Source organism: Hoplias malabaricus, chromosome 7 (genome assembly GCF_029633855.1).
Source record: "Hoplias malabaricus isolate fHopMal1 chromosome 7, fHopMal1.hap1, whole genome shotgun sequence".
In the NCBI taxonomy this organism is placed as follows: Eukaryota; Metazoa; Chordata; class Actinopteri; order Characiformes; family Erythrinidae; genus Hoplias; species Hoplias malabaricus.
In genome coordinates this window covers 7,614,561-7,636,042 of record NC_089806.1, presented here as the reverse complement: position 1 = coordinate 7,636,042, position 21,482 = coordinate 7,614,561, and positions in this window count along the sequence as shown.

The following is a 21,482-nucleotide window of genomic DNA, read 5'->3' as shown; positions in this document are numbered from 1 at the left end:
TAGTTGTGAGTGACCAGGTGAATGTGTGAAACTGTCCATAGAAGTGAGTGGTGAGTGTGTGTGTGATGAGTGAGTGAGTGACAATACAGGGTGTTTTATTGTCTTGTGACCTGTGATTCCAGGTGAGATCCAGACCCACGATGACCCTGAAAAGGATGGAGTGGTTACAGAAAATGAATGAATGAGTTCTGAATGTAAATACAGCCCTACTTTACATTACTCAGTTCTGAAAATCAAAAAAAGAGCAAATCTGAGAGATTCCTTTAAACGGAGACTAATGGATGGGAAGGTGACATACTGGGCCTAGTTTGATTAGTAATATGGAAATGACACGGTACATATTACGACTGCTAATTCTAACACGCCAGCTTTTAATCTGTACCACAATGAACTCAATCAGGATGGCGTATTACACCCAGCCGAATGCATTGTAATAGTCTTTTCCAATTAAAAATGTAAGTGTTACAGAGTCTTTCTGAAGCACCTGAGAGAGACAAACGTTCCTCTTTTCTCACGTGCTGGTGACACCGTGTTGATTGCGGTCTGGTTTGTGCCGTCCCCCGATGCCGCATGTATAGATAGAAGGTGTTAATTGAGCTGCGGTGGCATTATGTTCTGTAACAGGTGAGATGCTCTGGACCTCTCTCTTGTGTCAAAGACAAAAAAACTCTACCTGTGACACCTCGTCTTGAGCGATAGCTCTAACACATTGCACTTCCCTTCAATGCTAATGACTGCAAATTCAATTAAGACGCAACACAATAGTTTTGAAGAAGTTGGACACTCTAGGTGTTATTTCTTTCTTTCTCTGTTTGATTTGTGCTTTAGAGAAGTTTCGAGGTGCAGCAGTCAGAAAGAACAGATGCCGATTCATTTGCTTTTTCCCCACTGAGGGCTGACAAGAGCATGCCGTCTAATTATGTCATTTCTAATTATATTAATTATCGGCCAGACCTACATCATATACAGCATTTACTCACAATAAAGCTAAGCACAGTGTACAACGTACAGAGTGCACTTTGTGAACTTAATGAACTTCAGAACTGGGTAATTTCTAAATTTCTTTTTTTCCATTTTAGTTTTATTATTGTTATCATTCATTCATTCATTCATTCATTATCTGTAAGCGCTTATCCAATTCAGGGTCGCGGTGGGTCCAGAGCCTACCTGGAATCATTGGGCGCAAGGCGGGAATACACCCTGGAGGGGGCGCCAGTCTTTCACAGGGCAACACAGACACACATACACACTCACGGACACTTTTGAGTCGCCAATCCACCTGCAATGTGTGTTTTTGGACTGTGGGAGGAAACCGGAGCACCTGGAGGAAACCCACGCAGACACAGGGAGAACACACCACACTCCTCACAGAGAGTCACCCGGAGGAAACCCACGCAGACACAGGGAGAACACACCACACTCCTCACAGAGAGTCACCCGGAGGAAACCCACGCAGACACAGGGAGAACACACCACACTCCTCACAGAGAGTCACCTGGAGGAAACCCACGCAGACACAGGGAGAACACACCACACTCCTCACAGAGAGTCACCCGGAGGAAACCCACGCAGACACAGGGAGAACACACCACACTCCTCACAGACAGTCACCCGGAGGAAACCCGCGCAGACACAGAGAGAACACACCACACTCCTCACAGACAGTCACCCGGAGGAAACCCACGCAGACACAGGGAGAACACACCACACTCCTCACAGACAGTCACCCAGAGGAAACCCACGCAGACACAGAGAGAACACACCACACTCCTCACAGACAGTCACCCGGAGGAAACCCACGCAGACACAGAGAGAACACACCACACTCCTCACAGACAGTCACCCAGAGGAAACCCCCGCAGACACAGAGAGAACACACCACACTCCTCACAGACAGTCACCCGGAGGAAACCCACGCAGACACAGCGAGAACACACCACACTCCTCACAGACAGTCACCCGGCGGAAACCCATGCAGACACAAGGAGAACACACCACACTCCTCACAGACAGTCACCCGGAGGAAACCCACACAGACACAGGGAGAACACACCACACTCCTCACAGACAGTCACCCGGAGGCAACCCACGCGGACACAGGGAGAACACACCACACTCCTCACAGACAGTCATCCGAAGGAAACCCACGCAGACACAGGGAGAACACACCACACTCCTCACAGACAGTCACCCGGAGGAAACCCACGGAGACACGGGGAGAACACACCACACTCCTCACAGACAGTCACACGGAGCAGGAATCGAACCCACAACCTCCAGGCCCCTGGAGCTCTGTGACTGCGACACCTACCTGCTGCACCACCGTGCCGCCCCATTGTTATTATTATTATTATTATTATTTTGTTTTGGTAAATTCTAGTGGAAGATTTAATTTTTTGGAAGAGTCCACAGTAGGTGAGTGTTGTTGTGGTGGTGGCCTCCATTCATTCATACCAACCTCATCATGTTTCACTAATCCCACCAAGTTACATATGTCTATAACAGCACAAAAAGCACTCAAAGTAAACCCTTGTGCATCCTGCTGCACCACTGGAGGCACACGTCCACCGACTAAAGCTGGGTTGAGTGCATGACTGTTTTTATCAGCTGCATTTAAAAATGTATGTTGTTGCAAGAGAAATGAAATATTAATGCACTGCCATGGATGGGTTAAAGCAAAGACATCATTTTCAGCCTCGGGAGCAGTTGTAGGGTTAGGTAGATGGATGTTGAGGGAGGAGACAGTGCTGTTCCCTCACTCCCCTCGCCCTCATTTTTCCTGCAAGTCTTTTGATCCCAAGCCACCTTCTTTGAACTTTGGAGAAATAAATGGTCCTTGTTCACTTTGTTTGTTTATTTATTGTTTGTGTTTATTTCATTGTTGTTAATAACACCTTCAGAGTGTGATGGAGAGTGCTGTTTGTTTATTTGATGTTTGGTAACAACACCTTTAGAGGGCAGTGTTGAGTGATGTTTGTTTTGATGCTGTTTGAGTGTCATATTTATTTATCTGAGCTCAGGCAGTTTGTCCACATTGTGCAATGACAGTTTTATTACTGAAAGACATAATATTTATGCATTCATTTACTTTAAATAAAACATCTTGCTACAGGCCCCTTTCATGGTTTTCATCAGTGAACCACTGTACAGTGAACACAAAGTGAAGGAGGCTGAGATTGTCTTGGTGTTGATGTTTTAATGTTGATAAGGAAAAGTCATCTGGCCCACATTACTAAAGCTACTGGCTCCTGAAACTTGATTAAATGACCCCCCCACCCCCTTTCTCCAAAGGGGCTGTGTATACCACATCTCTCACAGTCCGGACACTGGCGAGTAACTATTGCATTTTATGATGCTTTTATATTGGGTTTAAATAACTTCCTCCTTGAAGTCGCTTTGACATGGCCAGGGCAAGTCGGTAATAAAGAAATCCGCAAAACTATTACTGGAGGAAGAAACTTTAATACCGAATATCTCTTAATGACAGCGTTCCAATTAGGGCGGCTGCATTTTTCCCCCTAGCCCGCGAGTCAAAAAGAAAACAAATAAAAGGAGCCCGATTTAGAAAGCTTATTAGCCTTCCAGTCCCATAGCAATTAAAGCATTACAGCTCCAGAACTTCTGTGAGCCTCCAACGGAAAACATTTAGGTGGTCCTGGCTTTAGAGGTGGTCTAGTACTCTGTGTGTGTTTATATATGTGTGTGTGTGTATCTTTTTACAGCTTTAGCATCCAATGCAAACACATTTACTGTAATTCTGCCGAGTGTCGTGCACGTTGAACGTGGTAATAATGAAAAGATTGTTGTGTAAATGAGGCAGCTGGAACACACTGCACGCTTCAGATCATGAACTGGAGCCATAATATACTCTCACACACATATACTCTCTCTCTCTCTCTCTCTCTCTCTCTCTCGCTCACTCTCTCCCTCTGTGGCTGACTTCAATTCAACCAAACAACTGAAATTCTGCATAAAATCATTCTATTTTGATTTTATTTTTTTGTATTCATCAGTATGTCTCACAGTGGAAAATCTGGAAAAACACCTGAGAAATATGGGGTGGTTTTACAGAGAAATGTTTAACACCAGGAAGCTACTCTTTAGTTATAAACAACATTGGCACAGAAAGTATAACAATGTAGCAGACACCTGTATTTTATTTTATTGTGTAGTGGCAGTAAAAGTAGTCTATATTTTACCTCTTATTTTACTATGTACTGTCAGTAAAATAGGTGGCACGGTGGCACAGCAGGTAGTGTCGCAGTCACGCAGCTCCAGGGGCCTGGAGGTTGAGGGTTCGATTCCCGCTCCGGGCCTGTGAGGAGTGTGGTGTGTTCTCTCTGTGTCTGCGGGGGTTTCCTCTGGGTGACTGTCTGTGAGGAGTGTGGTGTGTTCTCTCTGTGTCTGCGTGGGTTTCCTCCGGGTGACTGTCTGTGAGGAGTGTGGTGTGTTCTCTCTGTGTCTGCGTGGGTTTCCTCCGGGTGACTATCTGTGAGGAGTGTGGTGTGTTCTCCCTGTGTCTGCGTGGGTTTCCTCCGGGTGCTCCGGTTTCCTCCCACAGTCCAAAAACACACGTTGGTAGGTGGATTGGCGACTCAAAAGTGTCCGTAGGTGTGAGTGAATGTGTCTGTGCTGCCCTGTGAAGGACTGGCGCCCCCTCCGGGTGTATTCCCACCTTGCGCCCAATGATTCCAGGTAGGCTCTGGACCCCCCGCGACCCTGAGCTGGATAAGGGTTACAGATAATGAATGAATGTCAGTAAAATATACAAAGGATGGAATAGATTTATGGATAAATACAAATTTAATGTATTTATTGTATTCAGTACACAGAGTATCAGTACATAACAGCACCCCTTTGAGGGACTGGACCCCCCTCCAGTGTCCCACCGTGACTCTGAACTGGATAAGCGCTTACAGACAATGAATGAATGAATTTAACAGCAGAATAGTTAGATGGTGCAACTTAGACAATGAATATAGTGATAATAGCCTGAGAAAAATATGAAACGGGCAGATGTGCATGCAGATGTTAAAGTGTGAGAGACCTAGTGTAGTGGGGTGTGGGTGAGTGGTAGGGGGTGTAGAGGTCAGACACAGGTTTTATCTTGGAGGCTAATTTAAAAATCTCCTGAATGGAAGCAGGGAAAACAGCTCATGGCACTGATGTGTCCCACAACAGTGGTGTCATCTGCAAACCTTATAATGAAGTTTTTGATAACGATAATGGGATTGCAGTTTTGTGTGAGTTGGCCATGCAGGGCTCAACACACTGCTCTGTGGAAGTGCAGAATGTCAGAGTGGAAGAAGTTAGGCTGACTAAAATAACAGACTGGGGTCTGTTGTTTAACAATTACAATCCAGTTGCAAAGGGATGGGCTGATCCCAAGGTCTCTGAGCTCTGAGACTAGTTTAGATGAACTTATAGTGTTGAAATATTAACTATAATCAATGAACAACATTCTAACAAAACAGCTGTTGCTGTCTTGCTTGTTTGTGCAGTATGCGATCGGGAAAGTATCCAGTGATAGAGATAGCTAGGGTCTGATAGGAAGTGTTAGGTAGGAGGCCAGTGATAGGTTAAAAATGTCAGTGAAGGCCTCAGACAGCTGTCCTGCACATGCTCTCAGTAAACATCCTGGTATGCTGTTGGGTCTAGCAGCTTTGCACAAATCCAGCCTCCTGAGTGTCAAATATTCCTCAAAACAGAGTGTGTGGAGCAGGTAAATGTAATGAAGCTAATTTCTGGCGACAGTCTTGATATGGTCACTGAGGATTGAGGCTGTTCAGCTCTTCTGGAAGCTGGTTGCAGGGGTTGTGTTGATGGAATTGTAACCTTGAAGTGTTCCTCAAGTGTTCCTGAGTATGCTGTTGGTATCATATTTGCCTTTCCTGATGGTTCTTAAAGGTGAGGTTTAGGATTGTAGTCCAATACACTTTTTAAAAAATTCAGAGAATATTTTCTCACCATTTGCTTGCTCTCTGCTCTCTTTATGTGCTGGAAAATTGTCCAGTGTTTGTACACAGCCCTGGCTTTTTATATAGGAAACAAAGTAAGTGTCTTGGTTCAGGCACGCCAGAGAAACACATCAGGAGCCGTTTGGACGGTGGAGAGAGCTCTCAAAGTTGAAACAGCATTAAAAGTTAAAAGAGGTGAGGATGTTGATCTATTCCTGCTCGATAAGTGGGTAACCCTGACTTACTTTTGCACTTACAGTTACTTTATTTAAGGAGGAACTGACTCCAAATTTATGAAGGCATGAAAGAAATACAGACGGAAAGTGCTACAAACTTAAACAAGTTACAAATGAGTTTCTGTGGTAATTCAAACAGTGAATAAAAACTTACAGACAAGTTACACTTCAGCTAAGTGCAGGCTACAGTCGGTTTCTTACTCAAACCCATTATTCCACCTTAAAAGATGTGGAGCTTCTGAATGAACACAAACAGAAGGAGTTTTTTTTTGCTGTGAGAACTGTACTTCTCCAGAATCGTCCATGTTGCCTTTAACTGGCCCTGGACATGCTGTAGGACAATATGTGTCGCCGTATTTAAAGAACCTCCCTGTTCATCCATGGGTTTTTCACTTGGAAAGGGTTTTATTTGTTTGATGGCCTCATCAATAAACCACTTAATATATTCCAGTACAGTGGAGGTATATATTGTGAGAGTCTGTGGTGGCCAGAGCAGCAAATAAATTCCAGTCTCTTTGAACTGGTCCTGTAGTGTAAAGACTGCCCCCTCAGGCCACACTTTCACTGTCCTTTCTGAAGACTACAGATGTAAGGAGTGTGTCTCTGAGGGTCAGGAACAATGAGAGGTGGACAGATAGCCCAGGTTATGGGGGTTAGCCTTAGCAATATTTATGTAAACATGATCCAATCTCCTCTTGTGTGACAGCAGAAGAGAACTTAAGTAAATCAGTTCTCAAGTTTGAAGGGTTTTAGTGACCTGTGTTTGCTAATATCAGCATACAGAAGCTCCACTGGCAGTTTAGCATTAGCATCTGAAAGAACAAACTACAGCAGCCACAACAGTGCAAGTGAGTTCTCTCAGCCGGAAAAAAAGGGTCTGCACTTAATCATGAGATATTCCAGATTGGCAGAGCAGTGCTTCTCGATAACAGTAGCGTCTGTGTCCCAAGAATTGTTTACATAAATACACAGACCACCGTCTCTGTTCTTACCCAAGTTGCTAGCCACTCTGTTGGCTCTAAAGTTGGTGCTACCCTCCAGATCACGCTGTCAAGATTGTTGTGTCTTTCCTATGAAAAACAGCAAGCTGCAGTCCTTAATCCATGACGTGATATGAATCCACAGCTCATCCAGTTTGCTTGCCAGCGACCGCACATTGGTGAGGAAAATGCTAAACAGAAGGTCTGAGATGTGTTAGCATTAGCCTAGCCCTGATACCTCCTAACTTCCCCTGCCTTTGTTTAAAAATACTAAGTATTTCACAGTGTACTCTCAGTTAAGAAAAAATCACGGCACAGTGTTTGATTTTATTTGATAAAGGCCAGATTTATTATTATTTTTTTCATTAGAGCAGTTATACTTTAATTTGCTTACCCCAGGAAATGTCTAATCAGTCACATGACTGTTAGCATTTGCAGCTTTAACTGAGCAAATGAGTTTCAGCATTTTTATTTATTTTTATTTATTTATCCACCTTAAGTAAAAAAAAAAAATCAAAGTGATGGAAGACAAAAGGAAAGAGAAGACAACTAAGCAAAATCTAATAAAGAAACAAACTGGAAAAAAAGTAGAAAAAGAAAGACAAGTAAAGACAGAAGAGAAGAGACTGTGGAAAGTAATGTAGAGCTCCGTGTTGAGTTTGATAAGAAAACACACAGTGGAACGGAGAACCACAAGGGGGGGATAGTAATGCTTTCACACTCCATCAGCTCTAACACACACACACACACACACACACACACATACAACTTTCTCTCTCTCTCTCAATCCACACATGAGCATATGGGAACAATACAACAGCATATATCCTACAGTTTGACTTTTTGAATTACAATTAGCCCCACACTCACACACTTCTGGAAGTCAGTTGGAGCCCATAACCATGTTCAAAAGTAAAAATAATATAATTCGATACATAATAACAAGAGCAGCCTGGCTTGAAACACTCCATATAACTTCACTGTGAGTGGGCGGGGCTATATATGTAAATGCTTTGTTTTTTAGCTTTGTTTTCTTAAAGGGGCTGTGTGCACTGTGAAAATAAATGATGTTTATGGAATATAAACAAAAAGACACAATCTATATACACACTGATCAGCAACGAGATCAAAACTGCTGACAGACTACATGAATGTCACTGTTTATATTGTTACAATGGCACCTATCCAAGGCTGTTGGTATTGAAAGCAGCAGAAATGTGTAAGTATCTGAGCCAGGGGCTGAATTGTGGTGGCCATATTGATTTGGTCTGAACGTCTCCACACCGGTGGGTTTTGTGGGGTGTTCCTTGTGTGCTGTGGTCCGATAGGAGTGGGGAGTGAAGGCTAGCCACCGCCTGCTACCCGGCAAAACACAAGGGTTCGAGGTGTTGATTTGGCCTCTAAATTCCCAAGATCTCAATCTTATCAAAAATCTTTGTGCTGGATAAACAAGTTTCTACCTCACAGCGTGACTTCAAAGGATCTGCTGTTAACGTCTTGGTGCCAGGTGCCACCGGAGAAACACTAGGTAAGAGCTGGTATTTTTGTTCTTGGGCTCCCCCTACAGTTGCAGAGTGTAATTCACTTTTACAGCACTGTCCTGTGCATGGTTTCCTACCCTCCTCTAAAATATACATAGTGTAGTTTCCGCAGTGCTGAGCTCAGAGTAGCAATGACAGAGGCTCTGTTCTCCTTATTACAGCTCAGTGGAGCATCACAATGATTTTGAAGCTGTAACTTTAAGGTTAAAATATTACATGGTGTTGCTTTAAGCCCACAAGGCTATGGGCTAGACTCCTAACACTACACAATACACAAGTGCTTCGACTACAGTCTCTTTACATAAATGTCCGTTAAAAAAAGGTGGAGCTCTTGTTTTGGAGAAACCAGGTTGCGTCCAGACAGTTCAGATATGTATTTATGGGTCTGAGCATGTCATTACTTTATAGATTATTGTCAAATAAATCTTATCTCTCCACCAACAGTCGTAAAACTCTGTCCACAGACTAGGTCTGGATGGCTCCATAATTACACAATGATGTGCTATCAATAGTTGGCAGAGCCGGTGAGAGAGCAGTTAAAGCAGAAAGGTACAGCCCAGCGGAGTTGGCCTGAGCTTGTCGGCTTGGCAGACGTCCAGGACGCGGGCAGGTTCTCTCTTGTGTTCGCGGGAAACAGACAGAGTTCCAGGTGAAGGCGAAACTATAGGTGGCTCAATCTGTCTTTTGCTGACTGACCAAGCCAGTTCCAGGCCTCAGGAGTGGAAAAAAAAAACATGCAGCATAACTGCGGTCTGTCTCTTACTTACACACACACACACACACACACACACACACACCCACATTCTAGGTGCTCATTACTATCTGTTCATGAATCATGCTTTTTCCTTATGAGGGCCAAACAGTGACTGAGTTATTTTTCACCTGCTCAGAGAATTAATTAAATCACATCTTGCAGATACATGTGTTCATGTGTAACACACACCGGCCAACCAAAGGTGTGTGTGAGTGACTGGGCGAGTGTGTGAATGACTGGGTGACTGTGAACTCTTCCACATGTGTGTGTGAGTGATTGAGTGAGTGTGTGACAGTGTGCACAGGTGTGTGTGTGTGTGTGTGTGTGTGTGTGTGTGTGTGTGTGTGTGTTACTGGGTGAGTGTGTGAAACTGTCCACAAGTGTGTGTGTGAGTGACTGGGTGAGTGTATAAATGACTGGGTGAGTGTGTGAAACATTCCACAAGTGTGTGTGAGAGAGTGTGTGAGTGACTGGGTGAGTGTGTGAAACTGCCCAAAGGTGTGTGTGTGAGTGACTGGGTGAGTGTATAAATGACTGGATGAGTGTGTGAAACATTCCACAAGTGTGTGTGAGTAATTGGGTGAGTGTGTGAAACTGTCCACAGGTGTGAGTGTGTGAGTGACTGTGTGAGTGTGTGAAACTGTCCACAGGTGTGAGTGTGTGAGTGACTGGGTGAGTGTGTGAGTGACTGGGTGAGTGAATGGGTGAGTGTGTGAGTGACTGTGTGAGTGTGTGAAACTGTCCACAAGTGTGACTGTGTGAGTGAATGTGTGAGTGACTGGGTGAGTGTGTGAAACTGTCCACAGGTGTGAGTGTGTGAGTGACTGGGTGAGTGTGTGAGTGACTGGGTGAGTGTGTGAAACTGTCCACAGGTGTGAGTGTGTGAGTGACTGGGTGAGTGTGTGAGTGAATGGGTGAGTGTGTGAAACTGTCCACAGGTGTGAGTGTGTGAGTGAATGGGTGAGTGTGTGAGTGAATGGGTGAGTGTGTGAGTGACTGTGTGAGTGTGAAACTGTCCACAGGTGTGAGTGTGTGAGTGAATGGGTGACTGTGTGAGTGACTGTGTGAGTGAATGGGTGAGTGTGTGAGTGACTGTGTGAGTGTGTGAGTGACTGTGTGAGTGTGTGAGTGAATGGGTGAGTGTGTGAGTGACTGTGTGAGTGTGTGAAACTGTCCACAGGTGTGAGTGTGTGAGTGTGTGATGTGCAGTGTTGTACAGAACACATGATTGTAGCTCTCATTCAAATGCAGCACATAAATGTCTTTTAAAGAGATAGGTTCAGCAACTTCAGCACACACACACACACACACACACACATCTAGACACTCATTAGAATCCACGCATAAATCATACCCTCACCTTATGAAGGCAATACAATTCTTTTTTCACCTGCGCACTCTTCTCTATGAAGCAAATGGCCCCACAATACAGTGAGGCAGTGATGAGACGCCTCAGGTCATTGGCGTAATGATGTTCAACAAAGTGAAATGATATTGTACACACACACATGCTCATTAGGGAAATCACAGTGTATCGTAATGGCCAACATTTGCCCGATGTTTCCTTCTCGTCTGCAGTGCTTTGTATTGTTTGAGTGACACACTTTACTCTCACTCGGTGCGAGTGTTAAGTCTTGTCTCGTATTTCAGCTTTGCCCTGTGCCCTGCTTCACGCCGCCCAGTGTATACCCCACTGTTTAAAAGTTTAGGAGCGTGGTTTTGGAATCACAAATGAATGCAGTCTTTAGTGGCATCTGTTTGCCACGTTGGAGCCGTTACAGACAACACACTTGTAATGATTGTTCTGCAGGACTCAGCCACAGTGATGTAAACAAAGTCTTTCTGCGAGGTTTGATACACAACTCTTCATTGTAGAGGCTCACTGTGGCTCTGATGTTCTTTACAAATCTGGGGATAGGAACCAGACATCTGAAGGGTGCAATACCTCTTAATTCATGTGGATGAGCCATTTAAACTATAGACATCATGAGGCTGTAAGCCATTTCGAGTACTTAAAAACTCGAGCAGCACTGCTGTCTCTGATCCACTCCCCACCAACACGTCCGTGTCTCTGTAGTGCTGAGTATGACCCACCAACCAAATCATAGCATACCTGGTGGTCCTGTGGTGGTCTAGATCACTGAAGTAAGGTGGGAAAGGACTACAGTCTGTAATTTTAGACTTCTATGGTCAGATGAGCTGATAAAATGGACAATGAGTTTAGAAACAAGAGTTTAGTTTGAAAATTTTAATAATGGTGCATGTAATATAAACACTGTACATTACCTAAAAACATAGTTTCCTTTAGTGTCGCAGTCACACAGCTCCAGGGACCTGGAGGTTGTGGGTTCGATTCCCGCTCCGGGTGACTGTCTGTGAGGAGTGTGGTGTGTTCTCTCTGTGTCTGTGTGGGTTTCCTCCGGGTGACTGTCTGTGAGGAGTGTGGTGTGTTCTCTCTGTGTCTGCGTGGGTTTCCTCCGGGTGACTGTCTGTGAGGAGTGTGGTGTGTTCTCCCTGTGTCTGCGTGGGTTTCCTCCGGGTGACTGTTTGTGAGGAGAGTGGTGTGTTCTCCCTGTGTCTGCGTGGGTTTCCTCCGGGTGACTGTCTGTGAGGAGTGTGGTGTGTTCTCCCTGTGTCTGTGTGGGTTTCCTCCGGGTGACTGTCTGTGAGGAGTGTGGTGTGTTCTCTCTGTGTCTGCGTGGGTTTCCTCCGGGTGACTGTCTGTGAGGAGTGTGGTGTGTTCTCCCTGTGTCTGCGTGGGTTTCCTCCGGGTGACTGTTTGTGAGGAGTGTGGTGTGTTCTCCCTGTGTCTGCGTGGGTTTCCTCCAGGTGACTGTCTGTGAGGAGTGTGGTGTGTTCTCCCTGTGTCTGTGTGGGTTTCCTCCGGGTGACTGTCTGTGAGGAGTGTGGTGTGTTCTCGCTGTGTCTGCATGGGTTTCCGCCGGGTGACTGTCTGTGAGGAGTGTGGTGTGTTCTCCCTGTGTCTGCGTGGGTTTCCTTCGGATGACTGTCTGTGAGGAGTGTGGTGTGTTCTCCCTGTGTCCGCGTGGGTTGCCTCCGGGTGACTGTCTGTGAGGAGTGTGGTGTGTTCTCCCTGTGTCTGTGTGGGTTTCCTCCGGGTGACTGTCTGTGAGGAGTGTGGTGTGTTCTCCTTGTGTCTGCATGGGTTTCCGCCGGGTGACTGTCTGTGAGGAGTGTGGTGTGTTCTCGCTGTGTCTGCGTGGGTTTCCTCCGGGTGACTGTCTGTGAGGAGTGTGGTGTGTTCTCTCTGTGTCTGCATGGGTTTCCTTCGGATGACTGTCTGTGAGGAGTGTGGTGTGTTCTCCCTGTGTCCGCGTGGGTTGCCTCCGGGTGACTGTCTGTGAGGAGTGTGGTGTGTTCTCCCTGTGTCCGCGTGGGTTTCCTCCGGGTGACTGTCTGTGAGGAGTGTGGTGTGTTCTCCCTGTGTCCGCGTGGGTTTCCTCCGGGTGACTGTCTGTGAGGAGTGTGGTGTGTTCTCCCTGTGTCCGCGTGGGTTTCCTCCGGGTGACTGTCTGTGAGGAGTGTGGTGTGTTCTCTCTGTGTCCGCGTGGGTTTTCTCCGGGTGACTGTCTGTGAGGAGTGTGGTGTGTTCTCTCTGTGTCCGCGTGGGTTTCCTCCGGGTGCTGCGGTTTCCTCCCACAGTCCAAAAACACACGTTGGTAGGTGGATTGGCGACTCAAAATTGTCCGTAGGTGTGAGTGTGTGAGTGTGTGAGTGTGTGTGTGTGTGTGTGTGTGTGTTGTCCTGTGAAGGACTGGCGCCCCCTCCAGGGTGTATTCCCGCCTTGCGCCCAATGATTCCAGGTAGGCTCTGGACCCACTGCGACCCTGAACCGGATAAGGGTTACAGATAATGAATGAATGAATTAATAGATTCCTTTAACCATTTACCAGCCCTTATCGAGTGTTTCCAAACTTTTGAACAGCCGTGTGAAGGTGCAGGTGTGTCTTTTCGCTCCGGTGTAATTGTGCCTTCGGGAGGGGGTGTTAAAAGGCTGTTGGTCAATCTTTTTACACGTCTATTGTATGTAGAGGTTTGACAGAGTGAAGCAGTCAGTGACGTGTGAACACAAAGGCCATCTGCAGATGAAACGGGCCGGAGGGTGTCTGAAAGTTCTGGTGGTGGTGGATTCAAAGATAATTGTGGGAATGGCTTGAGAGGTGAAGCAGAGTTTTGGGGTTTATTTGTCAGGTCGGGATAAAGAAGTCCTTTGAGATTCCTGGAGTTCAATGGCAGCAGCTGATGGACACACACTTAGGCTGAGCCCAGAGGGACAGGGTTACACGCTCTAGGGTGTGTGCAGGGAGTCATCCTCACCATGAACCCATGCAGTATCATCTATCTGGGAGGGGAAGCTATTTATCTCAACGTATTGTGTGGCTGCGTATGGGTTTGTACGAGCAAATAGTCAGTGAAATAATTTGCGATGGGGTGGGTGGTATGTCAAGATCAGAAAATAGATGCTTTACAGCAGTAACTCTCAATCCTGGCCCTGAACTACCACTGCTTTACTGCTACAAATACATCAGCCTTCCATTTCTGAGCGGAACTGGACAGAAATCTTTGGAAAAGTAGTGCCAGCAGGAACACTGAAGCTAAAGCTCAAGGGTCTAAAGCTTACCTGGAATCACTGGGCCCAAGGCAGGAACACACCAGTTCATCTCACAGTCATCCAGTAACTCTCACACACCCTCATCCAGTCATTCACACCTGTTGACACGTTTTGAACAGCCAGTCCACATACTTGGACTGATGGAGGAAACATCTGGAGAAAACCCCCCCACACACAAGGAGAACACACACCATGCCTCATAGAACTATTACAAGTTAATATCAAATTTCAATAACTGCCTGGTTACAGGGCGGCACGGTGGCGCAGCAGGTAGGTGTCACAGTCACAGCTCCAGGGACCTGGAGGTTGTGGGTTCAATTCCCGCTCCGGGTGACTGTCTGTGAGGAGTTGGTGTGTTCTCCCTGTGTCTGCGTGGGTTTCCTCCAAGTGACTGTCTGTGAGGAGTGTGGTGTGTTCTCCCTGTGTTTGCGTGGGTTTCCTCCGGGTGACTGTCTGTGAGGAGTGTGGTGTGTTCTCCCTGTGTCTGCATGGGTTTCCGCTCCGGGGGACTGTCTGTGAGAAGTGTGGTGTGTTCTCCCTGTGTCTGCGTGGGTTTCCTCCGGGTGACTGTCTGTGAGGAGTGTGGTGTGTTCTCCCTGTGTCTGCATGAGTTTCCGCCGGGTGACTGTCTGTGAGGAGTGTGGTGTGTTCTCCCTGTGTCTGCGTGGGTTTCCGCCGGGTGCTCCGGTTTCCTCCCACACTCCAAAAACACATGCTGGTAGGTGGATTGGCGACTCAAAAGTGTCCGTAGGTGTGGGTGTGTTGCCCTGTGAAGGACTGGCGCCCCCTCCAGGGTGTATTCCCACCTTGCACCCAATGATTCCATGTAGGCTCTGGACCTACCACGACCCTGAATTGCATAAGGGTTACAGATAATGAATGAATAAATACCTGGTTACAAGTTATATCCCGGCTGGACTACGGTTGACCCTACACTACACACACTGAAGATAGAGATTAGACTGAAAACAGTGACTAACAAAGTGACTTTGTTAACAATGCGCAAATTCCAGTCCCTTTCTTTTAACTCACAGGTGGAAGATGCTGAATCTTTACAGAGACAGTGGTGCTCAATCACTTACGTTGGCCACACTACATTTCTGTGAACTGCACCAGAACAGCAAAGTCTCAGAAATGCAGAATACAAAGAGGCTGTCAGCTTTGATTCCTCGCTGAACTCCCTCAGCCCTGAATGTGTGCATAAATCTGTCATCCTGGGTGTATAATTGATAAACCTGTGATTTCTGTTGTTGACAGCACTTTTCCTGCAGTGTACATTTGTTCACCTCAGCCATTATTTTTTATTTACTCAGTACAGTTCCCACTGGGGAAGCACAGTGCCTCTGCAGGTAGTGTCCCTGTCGCACAACTCCAGAGTCAAGGGGTCATCATTTGTGAGGAGTGTGGTGTGTTCTCCCTGTGTCTGTGTGGGTTTCCTCCGGGTGACTGTCTGTGAGGATTGTGGTGTGTTCTCCCTGTGTCTGCGTGGGTTTCCTCCGGGTGACTGTCTGTGAGGAGTGTGGTGTGTTCTCCCTGTGTCTGCGTGGGTTTCCTCCGGGTGACTGTGTGTGAGGAGTGTGGTGTGTTCTCCCTGTGTCTGCGTGGGTCTCCTCCGGGTGACTGTCTGTGAGGAGCGTGGTGTGTTCTCTCTTTGTCTGTGTGGGTTTTCCTTCGGGTGACTGTCTGTGAGGAGTGTGGTGTGTTCTCCCTGTGTCCACGTGGGTTTCCTCCGGGTGACTGTCTGTGAGGAGCGTGGTGTGTTCTCCCTGTGTCTGTGTGGGTTTCCTCCGGGTGACTGTCTGTGAGGAGTGTTGTGTGTTCTCCCTGTGTCTGTGTGGGTTTCCTCCAGGCGACTGTCTGTGAGGAGCGTGGTGTGTTCTCTCTGTGTCTGTGTGGGTTTCCTCCGGGTGACTGTCTGTGAGGAGTGTTGTGTGTTCTCCCTGTGTCTGCGTGGGTTTCTTCGTAGAGTCCAAACACACACATGTTGGTAGGTGAAGTGGCTGTGTAGAAGTGTTTTAGAGTTGTGTGAGTGACTGTTTGATTGCACCCTGTCTACTGTGTGTTCCTGCCTTGTGCCCAGTGATTCAGAGACCCTCCGTAAAGCTATTTTCCCCAGAGCTACAACATGGTAGAGAGTCTTACACTCAAATGACCTGGAGGCCAAGTGCTCATCTATACAGGTGGATGTAAAAAAAATTGTAGCATGTATTTTTATTACAAACAGCTAACTTAATTTTGACCACTTAAATACGCCCTTTGCAAATGGCATTACTTAAACTTGACCACTAGGAGACAGAGTTCAAAACGTCTGTAGACACACATCTGACCCAACAGGCTTCATAATGGATACCGTGGCCCATGCTAAAAGCAGGCCTGAGGGCCGACAGATGCAGTTTCAGAATGCCGTGGAGGGAGAGGGCCGACTCGGTCTCTTAAGGTTGCATTACCAGTCGTTCAAAAGAGTGACCATATCATCTGACAGAGCGCTACCATCTCAGTCAATCTCAATAGAGCAAAGGCTCGTCTGGCTCAATGGCCCCTCGATTGCAGATGTGACACCGTATCTCCAGAGATGACAAAGAGAGACACGAGATGGGCCGGACAGAGGAGGCGACAGTAATTGATGGGATCAGATAACAAACAGCCATGAGGATCCTTTTGAGCACTTTGTCACACCACCATCGTTGAAAACACGGATAAGACAATGAAGATGTCATCTACTGTATCAGCTGCAGTAGGACGTCCAGTGTTTTTATGTTATCCAGCTTTTATTCGCAAGGTCACCGTCTGCCATGTATGTCACACTGAGCAGCTCAAGGTTGGATTAGAAAGGTTAGAATCAGTGGTGGATTTAGGCGACACGGGCAGCAACAACAACAGGGGAAAAAAGGATTAATGACGTTTGCATTGTGTCAATTAATGAACACAAAGTTTTGTGGCTCAGTTACCTTTCATTAAGCGGGCGTTCAGTGTCATGTTCTAATGCTGCTTCCCTGTTGCCTGTTTTCCTGTCAGCTCCACCATGTATTTCTGTTTCTGTTGGTTTGTGTTGCCTTTGATTTTGAGTTATGCACCGGTGATTGAGTTCAGTGATTTGATCCCTGTGACCGTCAGAACATGCTGATAGTTTTACAAGGGCAGCACTGAACGTACAAGATAGGGAGGGTGTAGAGGTCTTGAGTGCAGGTAAAGCAGGCAGTGGCACTACAACATGTTCCCAAATAAAAAACAAGTTATAATACAGTGATCTTCATTCATTCATTATCTGTAACCCACAGCTCCTTAACCAAGAACACGCTTCTCATTGAACAGCACTCTTATTAAGCCAATCAGCAGCCAGAGTTAACTGTCCGTCATTTAGCAGCCAATGGAGTCACAGTCCTGCCTACAGGGGGTTGTTTTGCTCCTTCGAGATAAGAGGTCAGGGCAGAGATACTAGGGACTTACAGCTTTGCTTTTAAATAGAACTAAGGTTGGCAATGTGTCCTGAAGAAACTAAATTTCATTCTCCCTTAGCACATCTGACATTGTATTAAAGCTGACTTGACGTTTAGAATCAAATAACATTTGAGAAAGTTATATACGATTAACAAATCTTACATTCCTTCTTCCGAATTCAGAATGGGAAACACAGAAGTGATGGGAACCCAAGGCATACGAACAAGATAAAGTTATCCAGCAGCTACTGTGACATCGCTTTATAAGTATACTGATATACTAGAGCGGCACGGTGGTACAGCAGGGAGTGTAAACAGTCACACAGCTCCAGGGGCCTGGAGGTTGTGGGTTCAATTCCCGCTCCGGGTGACTGTCTGTGAGGAGTGTGGTGTGTTCTCTCTGTGTCTGCGTGGGTTTCCCCCGGGTGACTGTCTGTGAGGAGTGTGGTGTGTTCTCCCTGTGTCTGCGTGGGTTTCCTCCGGGTGACTGTCTGTGAGGAGTGTGGTGTGTTCTCCCTGTGTCTGCGTGGGTTTCCTCCGGGTGACTGTCTGTGAGGAGTGTGGTGTGTTTTTCCTGTGTCTGCGTGGGTTTCCTCCGGGTGACTGTCTGTGAGGAGTGTGGTGTGTTCTCCCTGTGTCTGCGTGGGTTTCCTCCGGGTGACTGTCTGTGAGGAGTGTGGTGTGTTCTCCCTGTCTGCATGGGTTTTCTCCGGGTGACTGTCTGTGAGGAGTGTGGTGTGTTCTCCCTGTGTCTGCATGGGTTTTCTCTGGGTGCTCTGGTTTCCTCCCACAGTCCAAAAACACACGTTGGTAGGTGGATTGGCGACTCAAAAGTGTCCTTAGGTGTGAGTGTGTGAGTGAATGTGTGTGTTGCCCTGTGAAGGACTGAAGGTTTATTCCTGCCTTGCGCCCAATGATTCCAAGTAGGCTCTGGACCCACCGCGACCCTGAACTGGATAAGTGGTTACTTGCCATGCTAACAGACTGACAAGATTCCATTTACAGTTCAAGTAGCTAGCTCACATTAAATTACATATGTACAATATATATATATATAATTAAATATGTACAGCCTGTAATTAACAGTAAATGTAATCTCCCCTACATAGTTCGCAAAGGGGCAAATGGGTCAGGGCTAAAGTGTGGGTTTGCCCAGGGCATCACACAAGCTTGAACCACCACTGGTTAGAATGACACTGACAGTAATGAAGCCCACCGTTATTCCAACTGTCTACTGATGGAGATGAATACATGGTCTTGTCCTAGAGGCTGGTAATGAGAAATATCCCTCCATTGCAGTTACAGTCATTCAACTGAGCTGAATACCATCAATTCCCCACCGGAATGTCCCAACATCTAATATAAACCCTTCCCAAAAGAGTGGAAGCTGTTATTGCAGTCAATGCGTATAAACTTCATACTGATCCCCTTGATTTCATAAAGAAACACTGGGCAGAGCCGAATATTCTACACTTATTTATACAAGCCAATCAAGCAAAGCTCTTACTATTCAGAAACTGGACTCCGATGTGGTCAGCGCTGCCAAGTCTGTACACTCACACAGCCGGCGGGCATTAACCACGAGAGGCTCTCCACTCAAACGAATCCCTCCAGCCTCCTTTTAGGAACTAAATGGCTTTAATGGATTCCCAGAGCCAGTGGCTATTAATCACACTGAAAATAGGTTCTGACACTTTGATATAACCTATCAGCAATGACAGTGATAACCACTAACAATAATTACACAAAGCCTACAGCATCCATCATGGTCTCCTATCACATAAACAATAAATTGTGGAGGGTTTAGTGGGTAAGAGGACATTCCCAATTTAGAAAAGCCCCTGTCGGTTCAGTATAGGTTTATTTTACTGAGATATATCCTTGAATTAAAAAACATACTTGTATTTTGTTTATGGTCGTCACATACTTTCATGCCTGTTTCTAACAAACTACAATTCTCGTTTTTTGGCACATTTCTCGACACAAGATCCAGGAGAGCGTAAACAATGCAGTGTTGTGTTCCTACATTCATTACAATAACAAAACGTTCTTATTTGAGCACGTTTTTGCCTGGACACACCCTCCTTTGTCCACTGTTGTGCTAGGAGAAAAGGTGCAACATGATCTGATCTGAGACCTATCAGACAGCACTCCAAGAGCTCTGAGCATCTGAATAATGGCTTTAAGGTAGTGGAGTTATTTTTTTATTTTTATACATACCCTAGACTAACTGCATCTATTGTAAACTTCTCTCTTCAAAGACTTCTCACCGTCTGCCCTGGATCGGGATATAAATATGAATTTGCTGTTCTTGGGGAGATGCATTAGAACGTCATTGATTGAGGGAGTGCCACAAGACTCAATTGTTGGGCCTATTTTGTTTACACTATATCTTTTATCTCTGGAAGAGGCATCATGGAACTGATTTCGTTGTTCAGAAACGGTCCAACTGAACCTGATTCCTATAGGAATTTGCTTCTCAGTTAATTTGATCAAGAAGAAATTTATTTCACTTCCTGTTTTGGGTGAAACCCAGCTTTAAGTCGAGAGATTGTTTTGGGATCAATGCTTCTTGCAGTGCCTTGATTTTGGTGTTAAAAATCATAACTTATTACTGATAAGGTTTGTATTGCAGCACCAAATACAGTTCAAACATTTCCAAAAACAGCAATGTCTGCCCTTTACATTCCATCTCCTCATGAGATCATATGCCCCCCCTGAATCTTCTCAGCAGAGATCACTGTTATAAAAAGCACTGCACTAGTCAGGCCTTGAAGACACAAAGGCATGGACAAGCTTCTCTACATCGGGCTGTGATGGAGATGGAGGACGTTTTCTACAGCGCTGAATGGAAAACTGAAAAAGTGATTCATTACAGGTAAGTGTAATGTGAAGCTCATTTCCAAAGAGGTGTAAAACCTTCGAGACCCACCTTAGATACTGAAGTGGGACCAGGGCTAGCCTTGAAACTTGAAGAGCACACGTCTTATATCGACCTCTTCACATCACTGCTTCCTTTCTTGCCATCAGACTATGATCTGATTACCAGCTTCACAAGCCCTCAACCAATCTATTATCCACAAGCTGTGTCTCAATTTCACATTTAATACTAATTTTGAATAGTGTCTGAGTATGTATGTAGTATACGATGTTTAAACATTGAAATGGTGGACACTAGTGTTCTACAATCCCATGAGAAATGGAAATCTCTGGCCATTTCTCAAACTGTGCCCTCCGTCTTACAAACTGCAGATTATAAAACTAATACCTTACACTCAGGGTCTTAAATGTAAGACATATATTGAATATAAGTGGTATTATCTGACCCAGCATGCACTGTTTTCATTCAGAAACCCTTCTTTTATGATTTACACTGTGCACTACAGAGTGTGGAGGATGGTATTTAAGTTTCAGCCTTTATTAAAAAGGGTAGATAAAGTTGCAGCCGCAGCTCTTTGTATGATGCAAGTTATCATAGCAACAGTTCATCACATCCTGTTAGTAAGAAACTGTGGTATGTAATTGTTTTGTACTAGCCTGCCAAACTCATACCATTAAGATGTGTTCATACTGTAAAGAATCCTTTGTCCCTTTGACCCTAAGTCTAATCTTCATAATGTAAGAAGCTACAGGATTGTCTCCTGATCTGCTGAGCAGCACAGCGCTTGTGTGATTGGGAAGAGGAGGGCGGCCATCTTGGATCTCCAGATGTAACGGCTCTGTCTTAACATGCGTCCTAAATATACCAAATAAACTTTTCCACAGTTTTCCATCCAGAACTCATTTTTATCTTCTCTCTAACAATGGCCAAACAAATGAAAGGAGACCTAAAAATATATATATAATTAATTACTTTTTCACAAGAAAGAGATCTCCATTAAAATAGGGCATGTAAAAAGTAAATATATTACTCGTAGGGGGTAATTAAATCATTCCGTCTTTCC